Genomic DNA, 6286 nt, shown 5'->3' on the forward strand with positions numbered 1-6286 from the left:
GCCACCTCTAGGGGTGTCCTGAGAGAAATGAAGTCCCTAATCGATCTGCCAGGAGGACAAACAGTGAGTCCCCTCAGGGGAGGAGGCGGTCCTGAGGCATGAGGCTGGATGCAGCTGGAGTATTGGGAAGGCGGCTGGTTCTAATTCCTGTTCCTTGGTGCTGTGCACCCCCCCACCCTGAGTCCACGGAGAGGATGGCACAGACTGGCCCCCATGCTGACCATCTAGTGACCTAGGAGGGTCAGGATCCTGGGGCAGCTTCTCCATGCTGATAGCAGCGTTGGAGGCAGAACTCTGCTCTCCATAGCAACTCGGCAGCCGCCACCCCAGGGAGGGCCACCATGGCAACAGCTAGTCCAGGAACAGCTCCTCTGGGCCTCTGGGCCTCCTGGGCTCAGCCCCGGTCTTACCAAGGGGCACCTGGCCGGGCCTGGGCCAGGCAGACACCCCGTCTCTGAGCCCCTCTTGGGTAAGGGCTGAGGACATGGAGAAAAGTCTGTTTTTGTGTGTTTCCCTTGTTGGTATGATTTGAACATTTGATCACTGATGCTGAGTTTGAAGCAGTTGTCCTTGGACCTGGGGCCTAAGGGTGAGTAACTCTGGGTGGGGGGGGACAGGTGGCAAGGGGGTCTCTAGGGATATGAGCAGTGGAGTTGCCCCCAGGTTAAGGAATCCCAGGTCCTGGTCCCTGCAGAGGTGCCCTCAGGGGGAGCCACACTGCAGTGCCCCCTCCCGCCGGCCCTGTTTGCTGAGGGCTCAGGACGCAGCTGGAGGACCCCCACTGTCCCACCGGGAGGCCTAGTAGACCTAACAATTATCTCTTAACATTTAGCAGGTGTCTCTTCTATTCTCAGGGCTGGACCAGGAGGCTCATAGTTCTAGAAAGAGTGCATTCAGGGGAGGAGGACTGGCTTGAGGGCCAGGCAGGCAACTCTGTTCTTTCCCTCTTTCCTACACCCCACACTGTCTCCGCCAGCCTTGTCCTTCCCCTCTTCAGCACACCCTCAACCCTCCTGCTCCCATCACTGCCTTCCATCGCTCCAGCGTGTCACGGGGTTGGGGGGAGCACCCACGATGCAGAGCGCAGCCCTAAGGGGAGCCAGGGTGAATCAGCTCCCCTAGGTAGCTCCCGGTGGGGGGGGTTACAAGTTCCCCAAACCTCCGGTGGAAGCCAAGTTCCAGAAGGAAGAGCAGAGAGCTCTCAGCCTCCCTCTCTCTTCAGCGCTCCTCATTATTCTGACAGCTTCTCCGGCAGGAAATGCATAATGTAAAGAGAAGAGCTTTCACGTTCCTCCCCAAGGACTCCCAGGGATGCCCTAGAAGTGAGGTGCAGGAGCCAGCTGAGACAGCGGGGGGTGGGGGGGTGGAGGGGTGCAGCTGAGCGGTGGTTTACTGCACAGCATCCCGGTGCCCCAGCCCCAGCGGGGCCCGGCACCTCGGGGTGGGCAGGAGACACCTCCAGGGCTCCGAAGCGTGCGATGCACCTGCACCCGGAGCCAGCAACCCGGGGCGCTGGAGGGGCCACCAGGGGAGGGACAGTGAAAGCCAGGGGGCGGAAGAGAAGTCAGCCCGGCAAAGGAGGCAGCACAGGTGGGCGTCTGTGTTCTCCGCCCCCAGCGGGGGGCGACAGGGCAGAGGCAGGGAGGGGCCTGGCAAGCCCAGGCCCTTTAGGGTCCCCCTTACCTTGACGGAGTTTGGATTTTATTCCAAATGCAGTGGGAATCCAGCCTTGGAGGGGTTAAGCCGGGGTGCAGGGTCTGGGGTCGGTTTTAAGAAGGCCAGGCTGCAGGGGCTGGGAGGCCTGGCTTGTGGAAAGGCAGCCGGGTGCCCAGGACGAAGAGGGGGAGATGGAGGTGCACCTGGGAGCTGGGAACAGGGCTGTAATGGGTAGGAATGAGGGGGAGGGATCATTACACACACACACACACACACACACACATATATTTTAAAGATTTTATTTATTTATTCATGAGAAACAGAGAGGCAGAGACACAGGCAGAGGGAGAGGCAGGAGTCCCCTGTGCCTGGATCCCAGGACCCCGGAATCATGACCTGAGCCGAAGGCAGATGCTCACCACTGAGCTACCCACGTGCCATTACATATTTTTTAACGTACTGGTCTTTTGTCCCCTCTCCCCCTTGACATTGGAATGTAAGCTCCCTGAGGGCAGGGGTCCTGCTGGCCTGGTTCACTGCTGGCTCCCAGGGATGCGGTGTGGGCATTTGGTAAAGATTTAACGTGTGGTGAGTGAGTGAGTGAATTAAGGTATTAGAGGGACAGGTTAACCACAACATCCCAGTTTCTGGCTCAGCCTTGGGCTGGATGGGGGTGGAAGAGGGAGGGGAGAGCCGTGAAGGGGGGCATGGAGATGCCTGGGAGTGGCCGAGTGGGCAGGGTGAGCAGGTGTGGGGAGCGGGGGCGGGGCTGTACGCTCTGCTCACTGATGGACACCCAACACAGAAAGCAGTGCTGGGAGTAGAGAAGAAGCTCACTCTGTTTGTTGAATGAACAAATGCAGTTGAGAGCAATGTTCCGGGCTGGACCTACCAACGTGGCTGTTGCTAGGTCCTGGAAGATGTTTAAGACTGTAGGGGTAGGGGCCCCTGGGTGGCTCAGTGGTTGAGTGTCTGCCTTCCGCCCAGGGCATGATCCAGGAGTCCTGGGATCGAGACCCCCATTGGGGTCCCCGCAGGGAGCCTGCTTCTCCCTCTGCCTGTGTCTCTGCCTCTCTGTGTGTGTCTCTCATGAATAAATAAATAAAATCTTTTTAAAAAAAGACTGTAGGAGTGGATGAGATCACCTAGGAAAGTGTAGCGGGAGAAGGAAGGGACCTCCTCTGGCCACCCCCTCTCCCCACACCAGGAATTGATTTAGGAAGCAGGGGCCCTAACTCAGCAAAGAAAGCAGAGCCCTGCAGTTTGGGGAGACTCTTAGGGAGTAGCCATAAAGACAGGTAAATATGGTGCCTGGGAGTGAGGGTGGGGGTAGGGATACAGGCTGGCCCCTCAGCCCTGTGAGAAAAGGAGAAGCTTCCAGCACCAACAGCAGAAGGCCTCTGACCCCTCTGACCTGGAGCCATGCCAACTCTCCTCTGGCTCCCTCTCCTCAGCCCGTGACGCTAGCTATGGCCAGGCCCAAGCTGAGGTTCCCCAGGAGAGAGCAAGTCCCAGGGTCCCTAGCAGCATTTGTGGTCCTGAGAGCGACACATGCTGTTCGGGGCTTAGGTATGGTGACCACAGCCCCAGGTGTCTGGGCCAGCTCCTGTGCCACCTGTTGTGTCAATCCCACAAAGCCCTGGAGCCTGGCAAAGAAGGCAGATGCTCATGGTGATGCTGGCAGGGCCCCGGGAGGCTGGAGGGGGGGCAGTGCTGGCTACACATTGTCAGCCCAAGCACAGGGCATCAACCAAGTTGTCGGACCAGATATACCACAGATGCCAGTCTCTGCCCTGGCGTACACCATGGTTGGCGGGAGAGACGCAGACAGGGAGTCTAGCAGGGAGTTCCGCTCCACAGTAAAGGACTTTGGGGAACATCATGCTGGGAAATAAGTTTATCTGGGTCCTGTTAGGATGACCTGGGCTCCAGGGGGGTCTGCACCTCTAAGTAGCTGCATGTGCCACCCCCCACCCAGCCCAAGAACAATGTGTGAGAACTGGAAGAGGTCTTCTAATTCAGCCTTCCACGCCCAGCAGAAACTCTTCCCACAAACCCTGGCACGTGACCACCTGCTGTCTCTCCAGACATGTCCAGGGATGGGAACCTCATACTCACAGGGTGGCCATTCCTATTTAGCCGGTCTGTTAGAAAGCTTTTCCTTCCCAAGGCCTGGAAGGACCCAACGCCAGTGTTAACGGTGGTGCCTCCAAGGAGGTGCGTAGCACTAACAGTGTGACAGGGCCTTCCTTCCCTGTTGATTTGGGATGCTTTTCATACCGTGTGTGAAATTCATAATAGTAAGGAAAATAAAAAGTCAGGTTCATCATTATATGAACCTGATCTGTCCTAATATTTCCACCTACTGGTCCCAGGTCTGCACCCTGGGATCGGAAAATAAGCTAAACCCACTTGCCCTGGGATGCGCATCAAACACTTTAGATGGAGATCCCGTTTCTTCTCCAGGCTGAGCGACTCCTGCTCTCCGGCTGTAACTTGGTTTCCAGACCAGACCCCATCTCGGTCACCCACTTCTGAGCCTCAGACAACAAAACTCAGTGGGTTACAGAGGAAGGAACCAATAATTCTGAGCTGGGTGTTATGCTAATTAATTAACGGGGCCCATCATCCCCGTTTGTGTGTGTGTGTGTGTGTGTGTGTGTGTGTGTGTGGATCAGGGCAGGCACCACCAGATCGCTCACTTCCTCAATCCTCTCTTCTCTGTGAAAGGGGCAAATGAAACCTTTGCTATCAGAATCAGTGGGCATGCATGAAATGAAACACAGCAAAAGCACAAATCCCTACGCTCAGAGCTCTGACTTTGAAGCCCTTTGCCGTTTAAAAAGCAGTGAGGCCTTGGACTCACGGAGCCAGACTGCTTGGGTTTGAGTCCCGGCTCTTCTGCTCCTGGGCTCTGTGACCTTGGAGAAATGAGCCCTCATGGCTGCGCTGCGGTTTTCTCTGTGAAACAAGGAGGATGATCACACCAATCTTGGAATGTGTTTTTGAGAGCACTGGATGCATCGCCCAGCACTCAATACACGTCAGTCTGCTAAGATGACCGCCACTCTGCCTCCGCACAAGGACAGGAGGGCTGGACAGAATGAAATGAGGCTAATTCATAGCACTTACTTGGAAGGTGAGGCCCTAAGCCAGACCGGGGTGACTTATGGGGCTGGTTGCTCTACAGCTCTCGGCCTGCCCCCAGGATTTGTAGGCACGATTACACACTGGACGGTGTGCCCAGGGCTCCACGGGCGCGGCTCCCTGAGGTCTGCCAACGGCTCCGTGAGGTGGGCGCTACCCTTACTCCCATTCCACAGAGAAGGAAACCAAGGTCCAACGGCTTAAGGAACTGGCCTCGGGTCACACAACTAGGAAGCCAGTGTGTCTGGCTGCCAGAGTCGCTCTTGGACACCATTGTCCTGTCCTCTAATTGGGGCTCAGCCCCTGCTTTCCGAGGAAGCCACAGCCTTTCTTCCCCGACAGCAGCGCCCGCTGTTTCTGTGAGCTGAGGCAGAGGAGTGGCCCGTTCTCTCACCCAACCCTCTGCCCCTGCTCGCCACCCCTGCCCCCTCCAGGAGTCTGTCACCGGAGTGTTGCCAGGGACCCCAGCTGCATCTCCGTGGGTCCCCAAGGGGCTCCTGGCACCTGGTGCCCCTGGGCTGCGGGCTGGTTCCTGGACCCTGACCATGAAATGGTGAAACAGTTCCACACTCAGCTCCAAAAACACAAAACAAAAAAGCGGCCATCTGGGCCGCGGGCGCGCTGCGTACTACGGTTGGGGCCGCAGAGCCTCGTGCCCGGCCACGGCCAGGCCCCTGGGAGCCCTTCCGGCCTGAGTGCAGGAGGCGTGTTTACCCGACGGTGGGGCCGCCGCCCGGCCTCAGCCCGCGGCTCCAGGGCCTCCAAGCCCCGAGGCCCAGGCCGCTGCCCCCCCCGCCCGCCCTCGGCACCCGTGCCCCGCTCCCGGGGGGCCGCTGCGAAGCACAGGAGAGATGGGGGCCCAGCCGGGCCCGTCCCCAACTCGGGCCCTCGTGATCCTCTTCTAGGGCAGGGAACCCGAGGCCAGGTGAGCTCCCCTCGGCGCCCCGCTGGCCGATGGCAGACCCGACTCAGGCCCGCACCCGGGGGCCAGGGGGAGGGCGCCGCTTGGCGGCCTCGAGGTGGCGGCAGCGGAGCACGGAGCCGGGCGTGGGGCCCGAGGAGCCTGTAGGCTGTGTGCCCACAGCCCGCCCTACACGTGCCGCCAGGTGAGCGGGAGCCCCAGCGAGGGCCGTGTGTCGCCATCACTCGCCACCCCCCAGGGGCCCGCCGTCCCGTCACTGCCCATCCCTGACTGGGCCCGCAGGTGCCACCAGCACCCTGTCGACTCCATCCGCGGCGACCCAGGCATTGCCACTACCCTGGCAGCCCCAGGGCTCGGCCCATACAGAGCCGGCTGGGCCCCGGGAGGAGCCCCGGCCCTGCACAAACATGCAGCGGTTGCCAGTATGGACGATCCCCGGAGGGGGCAGGGATAGGAGTGTGCTGTGAGGCTGGGATAGGAGTGTGCTGCATCTCTCAGGTGTCGGGGTGGCAGCCCGGGGATGTCCCCACAGACACATAGCCGGAAAGGAGAGGCGGAGGC

The sequence above is a fragment of the Canis lupus genome, chromosome 6 (genome assembly GCF_003254725.2).
Source record: "Canis lupus dingo isolate Sandy chromosome 6, ASM325472v2, whole genome shotgun sequence".
Taxonomy (NCBI): Eukaryota; Metazoa; Chordata; class Mammalia; order Carnivora; family Canidae; genus Canis; species Canis lupus.